This window comes from Macaca fascicularis, chromosome 9 (genome assembly GCF_037993035.2).
Source record: "Macaca fascicularis isolate 582-1 chromosome 9, T2T-MFA8v1.1".
Taxonomy (NCBI): Eukaryota; Metazoa; Chordata; class Mammalia; order Primates; family Cercopithecidae; genus Macaca; species Macaca fascicularis.
Window position 1 is genome coordinate 82,543,323 of NC_088383.1, and position 14,292 is coordinate 82,557,614.

Below are 14,292 nucleotides of genomic sequence, written 5' to 3' on the forward strand. Positions count from 1 at the left end.
ATGATAGAATATAAGAGATAAGAGGTGAGAAAAAGGGTGGGAGGGTGTGGTGGGGGAGAGAGAGAGACTGAAAGACTCAGGCTTAGCTTACTTTTTTTGACAGTTCAATATAAATCATGCAAACTCTGGGCTACACCCCAACTGAAAGGCTACAAGAGCTATAATTACTGCATATTAATGACATCACTCCAATTGATTTTGAAAAGAAAATCGCTATGTGACATTTGCTAACATTATTTAGTATTTCTGAGACCTCAATTTTTACCCCCTATAATGGTTGAACAAACTCTATCAGTGGTTCATAAAACTAGGGATGCTGGAGGTATAGGGGTCGTTGATATTTTCGCATTTTGAAAGTAATTCATTAAATAATTTAATAATTTAAAACTTTTATTTGTCATCAACCTTACAAGCCCACTAGAAAAAGTTTCTTTGTGTTAAGCTATTCTTTTTGGTAACAAGTTAGATCAACAACTCTGCATGCATTTGGTTAATTCGTCCAATGATTTTTTGATAGATTTAAAGCTTTCCAATCAGAGAGTTCTGGATAGCAACGGGTATCTCTCATAAGGAAACAGCTAGAAACCAAAGAAAGTGGTTTTGAAGCTCCTTTTTGACTGTAATAGTCCAGGAGTCTTGAACAATTGGGGGTGGAGCAAGATGGCCAAAAAGAATACTCCAGTGATCATTCCCCACAGAAACATTCTTTTGAACACGTACCCATGCCGGAAGGTACCTTCACAAGAGCTAAGGAAACCAGGTCAGAGATCTCAGTGCCTGGTTTTAGCACAGTAATAAGAAAAGACACATTGAAGAGGGTAGGAAGGACAGAATCTCACTGCCTGCTTCACCCTTCCCTAATTTCAAGCCTGGAAGCTTGGAGAGAGGCATTGCTTGCTTCAAGGAGGGAGAGTGGAGTGAGTGCAGGAGTTTGACGTGAAGCACGGTACCGGGCAGAATCCCAGGCCCCATCCCAGGCCAGGGCCCGCAGATGGAGCGTCTGGACCCTCCCGGGTGCCAGGCCTTGGTCCTGGTGGGATGGGCTCATGGTCGGCCTGCACCACTGAGGGCGTCTCCAGAGGCTTCGGCCACAAGGGAACCAGAGGCAGGCAGGCCGGGGATGTGCCAGTCCAAGCCAAGCACTGTGGGCGCGACCCAGCTTAACGTCAGCCTTGGTGGCCACGGTGCTGCGTCCACCATCCCGCCCCCAAACCTGGGCAGCACAGTGCAAACAGCGACCCCGTCCGCTGAAGGGGAAAGCGCTCAGTGCAGGACTTCGTCTTAGAACTCCAGGCTTGAAATTAGGGACTTCGTCTTAGAACTCTTAGAGCACTGGCCCCCACGAGCCACCGTGAAACCCGACATTGGCTGTGTGGCAGAACCAGATAACCCCAGGCCAGGCCAGAGCCTGTGGACCGAGTCACTCGGGGGACCCGCGCCCGATGTGGCGGCCTCGTGCTCTGGGCCGCCTCGGCGCCAGCTGCCTCGGTGGCAGGCAGGCCACAGCCGCGTGGGCCTCAGGAGTAGCCCTGTGCTGGGCTGGCCTCGGAGGCTGCGGACTCCGGGTGTGACCCAGCGTCGGTCAGCCGTGGTGGCCGCGGCGCTGCCGTCCCATCCCTCCCCCAACCCCAGGCCGCCGGGCACAAAGAGAGGCAGCGTCTGCTTGGGGAAAGGAGAGAGAAGTAGACTCAAGAAGTTACCTTGGATCCCAGTGCTGGGCCCACCACAGTGAGGCCCAGAGCTAGGCAGAACCCTCCAGCGCCGGAATGGAGCATCTCGACCCGCCCCAGCCCACGGCGGAAACTCCCCGAAGCTTTTTAGGTCCCTCAGAAACAGGGTCACAGGAACACCTGGGCTCAGAGCGCCCTCTAGTGCTGAAAATGTGGCAACACACAAACCAGGGACTTGTGGCAAACTTGGGCTTATGGTGCCATCTAGTGCTGAAACAGCGGCAGTGACAGAGGCTCAGAGACGGTAACAAAAGGCTTAGAGGCTCTGGAAGGTTCGGCGCCTCTTCAAGGCTCGGAGACGGTAACAGAAGGCTTAGAGGTTCTGGAAGGGTGGGGACAAACTCAGTTTTTGCAGACTGGAAATAAATACCTAGTCTTTCGATACACAGACTTATCACATGCCCACAAGCGTCAACAATAACATTCAGGGAACCACAACCTCATCAAACGGACAGAATAAGGCACCAGGTGCTATATGAACAGGTGCCCAACATCACTCATCAGGGAAATGCAAATCAAAACTGCAGTGAGATATCACCTCACTCCAGTCAGAGTGGCTACTGTCAAAAAATCAAAAGATAAGTGTTGACAAAGATGTGGAGAAACGGGAACTCTTACACACTCCTAGTGAAAATGCAAATTCGCACAGCCATTACAGAAACCAGTATGGTGGTTCCTCAAAATTAAAAATAGAACTACCATATGATCCAGCAATCCCACTGCTGGGTATATATCCAAAGGAAATGAAATCAGTATGTAGAAGAGATAGGTGCACTCCCATGTTCATTGCAGCACTATTCACAATAGCCAAAATATGGAATCAACTTAAATATCTATCAATACCTGAATTGATAAAGAAAATATAGCGTGTATATACACAATGAAATGCCATTCAGCCATAAAAAAGAATAAAATCCTGTCATTTGTGGCAACATGGATGAACCTGGGAGACATTACGTTAAGTGAAATAACTAGCCACAGAAAGACAAATATCTCATGATCTCACTCATATGTGGAATCTAAAACATTGTTCTCATAGAAGTAGAGAGTAGAATAGTGGTTACCAAAGGATGGGGAGCGGTGCGTGAGGAGATGAGAGACTGTAGTGAGATAGGAGGAATGCGTTCTGGTGGTCTATTGCAAAGCAGGATGACTAAACAATGGCATATTGTATATTTTAAAATAGCTAGAAGCTATAATCCCACTTTGGGAGGCCAAGGCAGGTAGATCACCTGAGGTTAGGAGTTCGAGACCAGCCTGGCCAACATGGTGAAACCCCGTCTATAATAAAAATACAAAAATTAGTCCAGCATGGTGGCAGGCACCTGTAATCCTAGCTACTCAGGAGGCTGAGGCATGAGAATCTCTTGAACCCTGAAGGTGGAGGTTGTAGTGAGCCAAGATTGCCCCACTGCACTCCAGCCTGGGCGACAGAGTGAGACTTTGTCTCAAAAAAAAAAAAAAAAAAAGCTAGAAGAGGGATTTATGAGTGTTCTCATCTCCAAGACATAATGTTTGAGGTGATGGATATGCTAATTACTCTGATTTAATCAGTTCACAGTATATACATCTATTGAAACATCATGCTGTACCCCATAAATATGTACAGTTATGTCAATTATAAACTTTAAAAAAATAAATTGCCCATCTTAAATTTCTAGAATTTGCGGAAATAACTCATTTTTTTAAAAATACGAAAAAAACCCAATCCTTTAAATAACACAAAGATGACAAAGGAAAGGTAAAGCTTTTCAGCTTCCAATTTTCTCTGATATATAAAAGTGACAATTCCAAAAACAAACAAAAAACATCCTGTTCTTCAATCAGGAGTATCTGGGTGAATTCCAAGTTTCCAAAAATAAAATAACTAAATTTCACTGATTTTATTTGATCAGTCAAAGCCAGATAAATAAAACTTCTCTCAAGTCAGGACTTTCAGTTTGTTTTCTTCTGTTTTTACCCTGTAGTAACTAGGCAGAAAAACCCTATCCCATTGCCAAGGATCACCCAGATCTCAAGAAATCAATTCTCTGGAAACTCCTCATAAATCATTTGCTTCCCAAACAGCAATGGGGCTGTGAAATTGAAAACGCTAAAAAGTACATTATGGAAGTAAAAGTTTCTTTAAAAGCCTTCACGCTTAGTGGAGGCCACATGCACCTTAGGCAACGCCAGCAGAGCAGCAGGAGGGAAAACAGCCGGCATTATTGAAAGGCACGTGGAAACCATAAAAGCCGCAAGTAGAGGAGGAATTCTAGAATCAGTACACATGGAGGAGGGCCAACAAGGTGCAGGGCTGTGGGCAGTACCACTCAAATGCCTACAACCCACAGCTGAAGAAAAAAAAAAAAGCTCATACAACACAAGGTGATTATGACCAATGAGTTGTACCAACTGGGAACTTGGTAGAAGCAACGGCCTACACCTTGATTAGTTTCATGTTCTCTGGGGAGCCCTAGCACAGTGTTAGGCACGGAATTTGCTTAATCATCCATACCAAGTCAAAGGGAATTTTTAAAGGAACATACCTAACTTATGTAATTTAACTGGGTTTTGAAATGGGAACCTATACAGAATCACATAAGTTTAATGAAATCCTTGAAGAGCCTGTACCTCCAGCCTCAAATCCTTTCAAGGAATGAAAGGGGAGCAAATCTGGAGTAGATAGGAGTACCATTTGGTTTGGAGTCACATGCACAAAGATCCTGAACTTAAGCCATTTGATGGTATCGCCAAATAAACTTATACACATATGGCCACAATATACTCTAGCAGACAGAGTAAAGACAGTCATCCTACAACCCTTACTGAAGTGCATATGAGTAATAGTTTTATAAATACTCTAATTCTCTTATGAATAACCAAGGGAGTTAAAAGCAATTATATGTAAACGTTTATATTGCCATAACTGTAAGCCGCCTTAGTCATTTTAAAATTTTTAAATACACCATTAGACTCAAAAAATCGTGATGGCTCTGTGAGGAGTTTCTCAAAGTGAGGAGAATCATGAAATGAGATCTGCCCAGGCCAGATCTCATTACATGGGCCAAGCATCGAACACACCTAAGCAAAATGTACACGGAAGGAACCACAGCTTTTCCACTGAACTCCAGGGCTTTGCACAGTGCCAGTCACACAGCCACTTTGAAGGCTGAGCACGTCCACATGTCTGTAGCCTCCTTCTGAGAAAAGCAGCCATGGGAAATGATTTCTGCCAAGGTCATCATGCTGTATTCTGTGAGACCCACTATCACGGCCAAGGCTGATTGGTCAAGAGGTTGGTGCCTGAGCCAAGCCACCTGGCAAAAACCAGCAGGCCTCGGGAGTAGCCTGACAGGACAGCCTTGATGGGCGGGAGGCTCTGTGCTGGACAGGAAGTGACTAAACCAATGACATTCTCAAGGAGCTTCAATACTTCCAAGAGTCAGAAATCAAGAGAATGATATGGAAGCCAAAGTCACAGAGAGAAAACTCAACATAAGGAGGTCATAAAACAGCAGAAACCACAAGTCACAGAGAAGAGTGGAAACAGAAGACACTCAGTAGCAGGAAAGCCACAATCCCTAGAGAGACTGAGGAAGGATACGCTTATTCAGGGCTATGACTGAGTCTTGAAGACAGGAATAAAAGTGGATTTAAATTTGGTTGCCCTTGTGAAGATCCTACAGTCAAATAAGGCCACACTGCAAAGTAGTGGGGTTTAGGACTTCAACATATGGATTTTTAGGTGGCAAAATTCAACCCATAACAGTGTCCAACAGTCATTGTGACTGGCATCCTTATCGAAGGGGGAAATTTGGAGACAGGGCGCTCACAGGAAGAACGGCCCATTAAGATAAAGGCAAAGATTGGGGTGATGCACCTATAAGCCAAGGAAGCCTCCAAATTGCCAGCAAACTACCAGAAGTTGTGGAGGACCACAGAGCAAATTCTCTCTTTCACAATCCTCAGAAGGAAACAACCCCATTGACACTTTGATCTCAGACTTCTAGCCTGCAGAACTGAGAGACGATAAATGTCTGTTACTTCCCCAGTTTATGATACATGGTTAAAACAGCCCTAGCAAAATAACCCAGGCACGGAGCGCTACTGTTGAGTGAGAAACATCTGCTCTGTTCCTTGAGGCTGACTATTTGGCTACTGAAAGGCTTTCTGTCTTCTCTCCCGCTCATGTATCCCCACAATAACTCCCATAACCTTAGACAACCCGAGCCTGTCTGCTCCCTGGAACCTGAAAGAACTTCAGTAAGTCAATTGGAGTGCAGCAGTGTTTGGGAATGAGTAAATGAAGCAGTTGGAAGCAAAGAAGCTGCTGCTTTGGGACCCGCAAATCAGAGGATCAGGAAATGTGAAACAACTTTCCTGACAGCTTCAGGGAGTGGCATCCAGCCAGAAACGGCTTGGCAGAGCTGGAGGAGGATAGCAGGTGAGCCTGGGAAACCTACATCCTGGCAAGCTTCCTGCTGGGGGAAGGGATCTGGTGTCCCAGCCACTTGTTGTTCCTATCCAAGCCACTCTCTCCAATAGAACAGTTCCTGAAGGCACTAATAGCGATCAATTATCTCTATTATTCAGGGTCTGCAATGCAGCAAATATTTCCGAAGCCAGCCTAATCTCTTAGCAAAGCCCCTTCACTCCCCTAAACAGCTGTTTTTAATGGTGGACCAGGGAACACATCATGCAAGCACTTTCTGGGTTCTTTTAGCCTTCGTCCTTCCCCTAAAGCTCATTTTCCCACAGCCTGCATTCACTGGATGCCTGGTGTGAGGAAAGAACTGGCACATGTCCTGATTCAGCCATCTGTGCCTCCTCTCCCCACCAAAGTGAAAATGCATTCAAACTAAATTATTTTGAAAGCACATTCTCTCCATTCAAGTTCTACTTCAAGACCTCACAACAGAGGGCACCTCCACGATCTCATTCCTGGCAGCACTTGAATGGGGGCGGCTGAACAATACACTCTCAGTACTTGCTCAGAAAGAAAGACAAGGCTTGGGATGAAAACAGGTGAAAGCTCTTCCGAGATTTAGAGAGACAGGACCCAGTGCCGAATTGCTTTCCAGGCGGTCAAGCTGCATTGCTCATTACGTGGAGAGAATGGGATGATTCCAAACCAGCTCTGGACAAAGTGGCAAGTGAACATGTGCTTTAATTACTGCTTATTCAATGTTTAAATTACACGTTTTTATATTTAGGCCAGTGTTAATTTATTTTGCCTTTTTATACCTTTACATTAAATAAGCTTTCCAAAAGGCTTTAAGGGGAACAAATATTTTTGACCATTTTCTTTATGCCAGACCACATGATGGGCTCACAGTTTATCTCATTTTATCTTCACAACATCCCTGTGTAATGAGTACTTTTATCTTCATTTTAAGGAATAGTAGTAAACCAGCTCAGAAAGGTTAGTTAAGTCATCTAGGACACACAGCAAATAGGCAGAAGAAGCAACACTTGAACCTAAGTTTTTACCATTATACCCTTCTAGAGATAAATAGAGGGTGACTTTTAGTATCAGAGAAGAGATTATTTGGATGCAGTGATTAAAACATCTCCTTTATTACTGATTCTTTATATTTCTGAGATAAATCACTTAGTACCACTGTCAGACACAGTGTGAGAATCAACCATTTCTAGCATAATTATAGATCAGTACTTATTGATCCCTAATTAACATAAATTCTATTTTAGGATTGTGGCCAGTGAGGCTTGGAATGGTTCTTTAGGAATCCTGTAGTCCCACAGAAACCACATTTTAGACTAAAATTTAGACTAGAAGTATTCCTCTACAATGTCTAAATAGCAGTTACAATTTTTGTTTTGCTCAATTGAGAAGAGTTAATTATAAAAATAGAATCAAAATGTAGTGGTGTTTTTTGTTTTTTGTTTTTTTTTTCTGAGACAGAGTTCTGCTCTGTCATCGAGGCTGGAGTGCAGTGGCACAATCTCGGCTCACTGCAATCTCCACCTCCCCAGGTTCAAGCAATTCTCCTGCCTCAGCTTCCCGAGTAGCTGGGATTACAGGCACGTGCCACCATGCCCGGCTAACTTTTGTATTTGTAGTAGAGACGGGGTTTCACCATGTTAAGACAGGCTGGTCTCAAACTCCTGACCTTGTGATCCGCCTGCCTCAGCCTCCCAAAGTGCTGGGATTACAGGCGTGAGCCACTGCAACCAGCCAGTGGTGCTTTTAAATGAATTAATCACATTTATTGACCACAATAGATCTACAAACATGTTTTAAATTTGTGGTACTTGTGGACAAAGGCATATTACTTATTTCATCTACAGCAATGACTGGTTCATACGTAGATTCAGATGCCTTAGAAAAACTCCTCAGGACCTCCAAGAGACTTTTGCCGCTAGGTTAGGAAGCCCCAGTCCAGGCCAGCCACATAAATGGAGACAGAGAAGCCCAAAGGAGAAAAATTTGTGCCCAAGGTCAAGCAGTAGCAAAGCCAACACTAAATTCTAAATTTCCTGACTTGCATTTCAGTGCTTTTTCCAACCTGGAAACAGCCCATTCAGTCAACAACTCACCTCCAGTGCCTTTTCCTAAAGCATTTACAGTCAGAAGAACAAATTCAAGTATGCAAAAATACAACTTTATTTTTCTAAAACAGAAATGCAGTGTGTTCCTTGAATCCTTTTTCCGTCAAGGGTAAAAATGTGAATCATGATCAGTTCTGAGAGTTTGCTCAGTCAGTTCAGGACTCCCCTCTTCTGTAGGAGTTGCATCTGGTGCGGGCTGGGGACAGAGGAGATTACACAGTGTCAGGACGTTTGAGGTGTCTGGGCTTCGAGTGTCATCCATCCACACTGCCATCCCTGAGCTGTAACTCATCAGCTGAGTCCCAGGATGTCGTTGTCCTTCTACTGTGCCTCCACTGAGGCTGACATCTGTGTTCCCTGCCTGGTCCCTGGCCATACTGCTCATACCAAATTTCAGTCTTCCTTCCCTTCTCCCAGCCTTGAGGACTCCCAGGGTCCCCTGACTTTCCCTCAGCTCTCCTAGGCCCCTCTCCAGGTCAGGGCGAATATTTGACTGTTCTCTCATGCCTTTCTCTCACTATTATCTCTGCCTTGGGTTCCAAAATTATATTTTGAAACTCAAGAGCAAGAAAAGACTTGCTTATAGTCATTCTTTTTCTTATAGTCATTCTTTCCGTGGCCTCCCTTCCCTAAAGTGTAAGAAAGACATGCAACTGTGAAAATGCACTGGTTAATACTTCAAGTCATTGTCATTCTACATTTTGCTTTGCAATAACTAAAGTAATTACAACTGGGTTAGTATCACTATCAAAATTTCTTCCATTTAAGTCACTAACATATTTTACATAAATCACCCCCCGTAATATAACTGACATAATTTCTGGCCAAAAACAAAACAAAAGTCATGGACGATATCCAAGAGAAATGTATAAGCTCTGCAGGAAAAAAAAAAAAAAAAAGCAAAATGAGTATCCCAGTTTCCCTCACTAGAGAAGAGAATGAGACTCATATAGCTGTGAAGTGAGATGGCCACGCATCAGTTAAGGCGTGAACATGCACGGAATAATAAGTACTCTCCAACTCATTTAAGTTGCAGCTTAAACTGTCTGACTTAATTGTCTCTAAAAGTTCCACTTGCCCAATATTCTTCCTCTTTCTCTCTGGCATGGCCTGAAATAGTCACCATCAGTGAACTGGGAAATGAGGTCTAGTCATTGCTTCCAGAAGAACCCTCCCTTCCCACCCCCCAGCTAAATGACATCAAGTCCAGATGTCAACAGAACTTTCTGGTCTAAGAATAAAAGCAGAGACAAACAACCTTAACAACCCCAATTTTCTATCCTGGCCCCTCATTGCTCAATGAACTTCTAATACCCCTTGTCAAGCCCTCTGCCCTACCCAAAAAGGAACTTTGTGGGTACTGAAATGCCACTCTATTTCATCTGCCACAATCACCAGGCACTGTCCCTGATGCTGGGGCCCTAATAAAAGACATCCTCCCTGCACCAGCCTGCTCTAAATTCCAAAGTTTTTGCCATTAGTTTCCTTTTGGCTAGATCCCTGACTGTCACTGTATTTTTTTAATGTACAATCTGAAAAGTATACAATTATATGAGTCATCATTAAGCTATGAAAATCCTAGGTAAAATTATCTAACCAGCTGCAGTGAAAAGGGAACCCCTAAATAGAGAGTAGAGAGGATGGGGATCATAAAAAGGCATCAAATTAAGAGCTCAAGTAGCAGGCACAGTGAGAACACATAATGAAAGGAAGCACAGGAGAGAGATGCAGTACTGAGTGGCAGAGGAGGCGAGAGAAAAATAAAGGAGAGGTAATACACAATGAGAATGAAAAGGTCAAAAGGAAACTTGGCCTAATGCTTAAGCAGAAAATAAAGTGACATAACTGGCTTTTCAGGTCAAACCTAAAGTAAGACTCTCTCTTGAGAAAGGCATAAAAAAAGTTCTCTCTAAATTATAATTTATCACCAGAGTCCTCAACTACAAAATGATGAGTGGTGTTGGCTGATTTAACAAATCTGCCCCCCTTCTGATTACTTTTATTCAGAGCTAATTTTAAAAAGCTCAAACCTTTAATAAAAATGGCAAAAAGATGATTGCAAAAGCACGTGAACCTAAACATAATATTTCAAGGTGTGCTCATACTGGCACGATAGACCACAGGACAGTTACCTCCCTTGACCTGAACACTGCACTCTGATGAATGTAGTCTAAGTTGGTATTGTTCTCTAAGTAAAAGCCCCACACCAGCAGTTCAGGCTCAGCTTCTGATCAACAAAATTCTCAAGATCTTTTCTCACTAACTTCTATTCAGCCAGGTCTCTCCAGTGCTGTATATATTCCATTTTATTTTTGTATGTTTGACCTTTAATTTGAATACAGTTCTACATACTTGTCTCTGTAAATGTAGCCTTGCTGTTTTAGCTCATCATTTCAAACTTTAATTCTATCTGCTGTATATTTTCTGATCTTCCTACATGTGTGGTCATCCTTAACTGGCTAATGATGCCTTCTAAATTTATCTAAACTGTATAAAGCCATTGGAGCCCTGTGACACATTACCGAGAACTTCTTTCCAGGCTGAAAATAATCGAAATTAATTAAGAAGTTATAGAGGTACCCAACTGCATTATCATCAACCATCCCCAGAGATAAGAATGATGAAGATTATAAAAAGATGATGATCACTATGGTCTAAATGTGTCCCTCAAAATTCATGTGTTGGAAACTTAATCCCAATGCCACGATGTTTGGAGGTGGGACCTTTTTGGAAGGTGTTTAGGTCTTGAGGTCTCCACCCCCTTAAATGGGCTGGTGTTCATATAACAAGAGCTTACGGGAGTGCATTAACTCTCTCTTGCCCTTCCAACTTTTGCCATTAAGAATGCAGCCAGAAGGCACTCACCAGATCCCAGATGCCAATACCTTCAAGACAGCCAGGTGATAAGAGGTGCCCAGAGAAACTCCAACTGGCCTGTGCACTGGGAGGAGTGCACACTGGGGTGGAGTCTTGGGAAGTTCGCGCCCCTCCTCTTCCTGGTAGAATTTAATCTGCGAGGTGAGAAGGGCACCTAGCAGGACTCTGGCTTTGTGGACAGTCCCTGCTTCCCTTTTTTTCCTTTTCACCCAATAAACCCTGCCCTTCTCACCCTTCAAAGTGTCTGCGAGCCTAATTTTTCAGAGTCGTATGACAGGGACCCCATTTTTAGCTGAACTAAGGAGACAGTCCTGCAACACCTTGAGCTTGGATTCCCAGTCTCCAGAACTGTGAGAAAATAAACTGATATTCTTTATAAATTTCCCAGTCTGTGGTGTTCTGTGGTAGAGGCACAAAACAAAGACAATGATTGTTTACGATGATCCACCAACATTTCCTGATCATTACCTGTCAAGCACTGTGCCAAGTGCAATATCTAATTTAATCCCACAACTATATCTATATCTATATATAATTCAAAGAGTTATGTAATTTCCCTACGATGATGCTGCTAGTAAGTGATGAAGTTGTAATTTTAAAAGCCAGGCCATCTTCCTCCAGAGCCAGGCTCGTAACTACCCGATTCTGCCGTTTCCACATGATGCAAGGTTTTATTTGAGCCTTTCTAAAATCAGGATATAAAGGCTAGAAGGGTGAAAAGTAATATGTGAAAAACAAATGATCTAGAAGAAAGGCCCTTGCCCTCCAGTAACTTACAATCCTGTTGGAAGAATGAGACTTAGAAAATAAAGCTATTTTAGAACAAATAGTTTATTGTAGTGCTAAAAAATGAGAATCAGATCTAAGCATTCTTTTCCAGCTCAGTTCTCCAACTTAAAGGTCATAGACTGGAAATTTATAAAACCACAAAGAAAAGGACTAAGGGAAAAATGAATAGGCCTCCCCCGGGGAGGATTTAGTAAAGAATAATTGAAGTCCATGGAATTCCCCCGGACTGACCAGTCATATTCGGCTTGGGGATAGAGGTTCTTTAAAAAGTCCTGTAGAGCCAGGCCAGATGCGGTGGCTCACACCTATAATCCCAGCACTTTGGGAGGCTGCAGCAGGCAGATTGCCTGAGGTCAGGAGTTTGAGACCAGCCTGTCTTAACATGGTGAAACCCCGTCTCTACTAAAAATACAAAAATTAGTCGGGTGTGATGGCAGGTGCCTGTAATTGCAGCCACTCGGGAGGCTGAGGCAGGAGAATTGCTGGAACCCGGGGGCAGAGGTTACAGTCAACCGAGATTGTGCCACTGCACTCCAGCCTGTGTGACAGAGCAAGACTCTGTCTCCAAAATAAACACATAAATAAATAATAAAAACTTTTTAAAAACTTCCTGTAGAGCCAGAGTCATTGGGTTCTCCCTCAATTAATATCTGAGATGCCCAGAAACCGCAATGCCCAGGCAATAAGCCATCCAAGCCCCAATCAAGCAGAAACATAGTCCCTCTGAAGTCAGTGGCCTAAATTCTTCAAGTCAGATGCAGTGACCCCAGAGTTAAGTTTCATCAAGTTAAAAAAAAAATCTGATTACCAACCAGATTATCCATTATAATCTCAGTGTCCAAAGATAACAACTTATTCGTGGTCTCTCATCCCAATTGTTCTCATCAAGTAAATGGCAGAAAATGCCTCCAAAAAGACGCATCTCAGTGTCTGTTGTGTGACCTACGGCAAGCACCAGTCCACCTCCAAATTGCTGTGATAATGAATGGGAAACTGTCTTGTAACATGAAAGGTATATTTAAAAAGTTACTACCTTCATTAGATGTTTGGGAACAGATTATTACTCATATTAGAAAAGCCCCATGTGATAAGCACAGTGCTCCATAGTCAAACTCGTCTACTTCATTGGCCTCACTCTTCCATTCCACCCTCCCACCCCTACCTCATGTCCACTCCCAATACTCCATATCCACATATCACCCCAAAGCACTCAGTACTTTCTTATGCTTCTGTTCCTTTGTCTTGATAAAGATACGATGCTAAAGAGGCCAAATATTACTCTTAAAGAAAGTTAATATTAAAACATAGAGGAAAGTTTTGATTCTCATTTATTTCCCATTATGTGACTTTATCCCCTCTAGGCAGAAAATCTTAATAACCAAATATTTGCATAATGTCTCTCTTTTTATGTCCTTGATTTCAACCAATTGCTTGAGAATATTTCCCCATCTCTCTAATAGTATCAAATCCAATTAACTGATATGTTAATTTTAGGTAACTTGGGATATTCAGAGCACTTTGATGAACAATTATAAATCATAAACCAGCAAAGAAGACAAGGCCTCTGGAGAAGGAAATGTCAGAAACTTCTCCTCCTGCTCCTTTCATTAGGAGAGTTGTGATAGTGATGGGAGGAGGCTGGATTGAGAAAATAATCATATGGGGGTTCGGGGAATATTTGTGAAAGTTAGGTTTAGCAGCTATGTCTAACTTCTTGTTCTGGTAGATGTCACATGTTTAATAAAATTTCCCAGATCTTTGAGCCAACGTCTCTTTTAAGATACCCCAGAAAATCAAGAAGTCATGACAATTAAAGAGCCCTGTACCAGAACACCCTGTCTGCACTGCCTGCAAAGCTCACCACTCTCTTCTCCACCCACAACTCCCATACTCCTTTGAAGCAACAGCTGAGCCACCACAACCTGGAGCCTCTCTCCTGATCACAGCATCACGCAGACAAGGCTTCAGTGGAACCATGACAATTAGAATATTTACTGATTGCAGCACTTACAAAATTTGAAATATTTGAATAAAAATTTTCCATAAAACTTTGGCTCCTGTTTACTTATGTTTAAGCCTAAAGCTCCTAGCACAGTGCCTGGAAACGAATAGCTAGAAAAAAATGTTTGTTTATGTGTCAAGAAAAAAATGTTTACTAGGCTCTTGCATAAGCATCCTCAGGGATTCCTCTTCAATTCTAAAGCTCACACAAGCTCGAAAATGCTTAAATGGATGTTGAATTCGTGTTTCATTGTGCCAATCCCTTTTCATGGTGAAATTCCCAGAGCCTAAAAAGGCGTGGATAGGTTCCCAAACCCTATGTTTTATCACTCACCTGCATTCT

At 43.0% G+C, this 14,292-nt stretch overlaps 2 long non-coding RNA genes across 3 annotated transcripts in view; one reads left to right on the forward strand and one right to left on the reverse strand.

Annotated features, from left to right (window-relative positions):
• The window catches only part of LOC102140847 (uncharacterized), a 423,938-nt gene extending 422,086 nt beyond the window's left edge, over nucleotides 1–1,852 (reverse strand). For both annotated transcript variants that reach the window (XR_010578003.1, XR_012417277.1), the window contains exon 1: nucleotides 1,701–1,852. This is a non-coding gene — a long non-coding RNA (uncharacterized lncRNA). The remainder of the gene's footprint in view (nucleotides 1–1,700) is intronic.
• Nucleotides 1,853–6,705: 4,853 nt separating this feature from the next.
• On the forward strand, nucleotides 6,706–13,996 carry LOC135965137 (uncharacterized). The gene is made up of 2 exons (XR_010578004.1): nucleotides 6,706–6,861; nucleotides 13,729–13,996. It is a non-coding gene; the product is annotated as an uncharacterized lncRNA (long non-coding RNA).
• The last annotated feature ends 296 nt before the right edge of the window (nucleotides 13,997–14,292 follow it).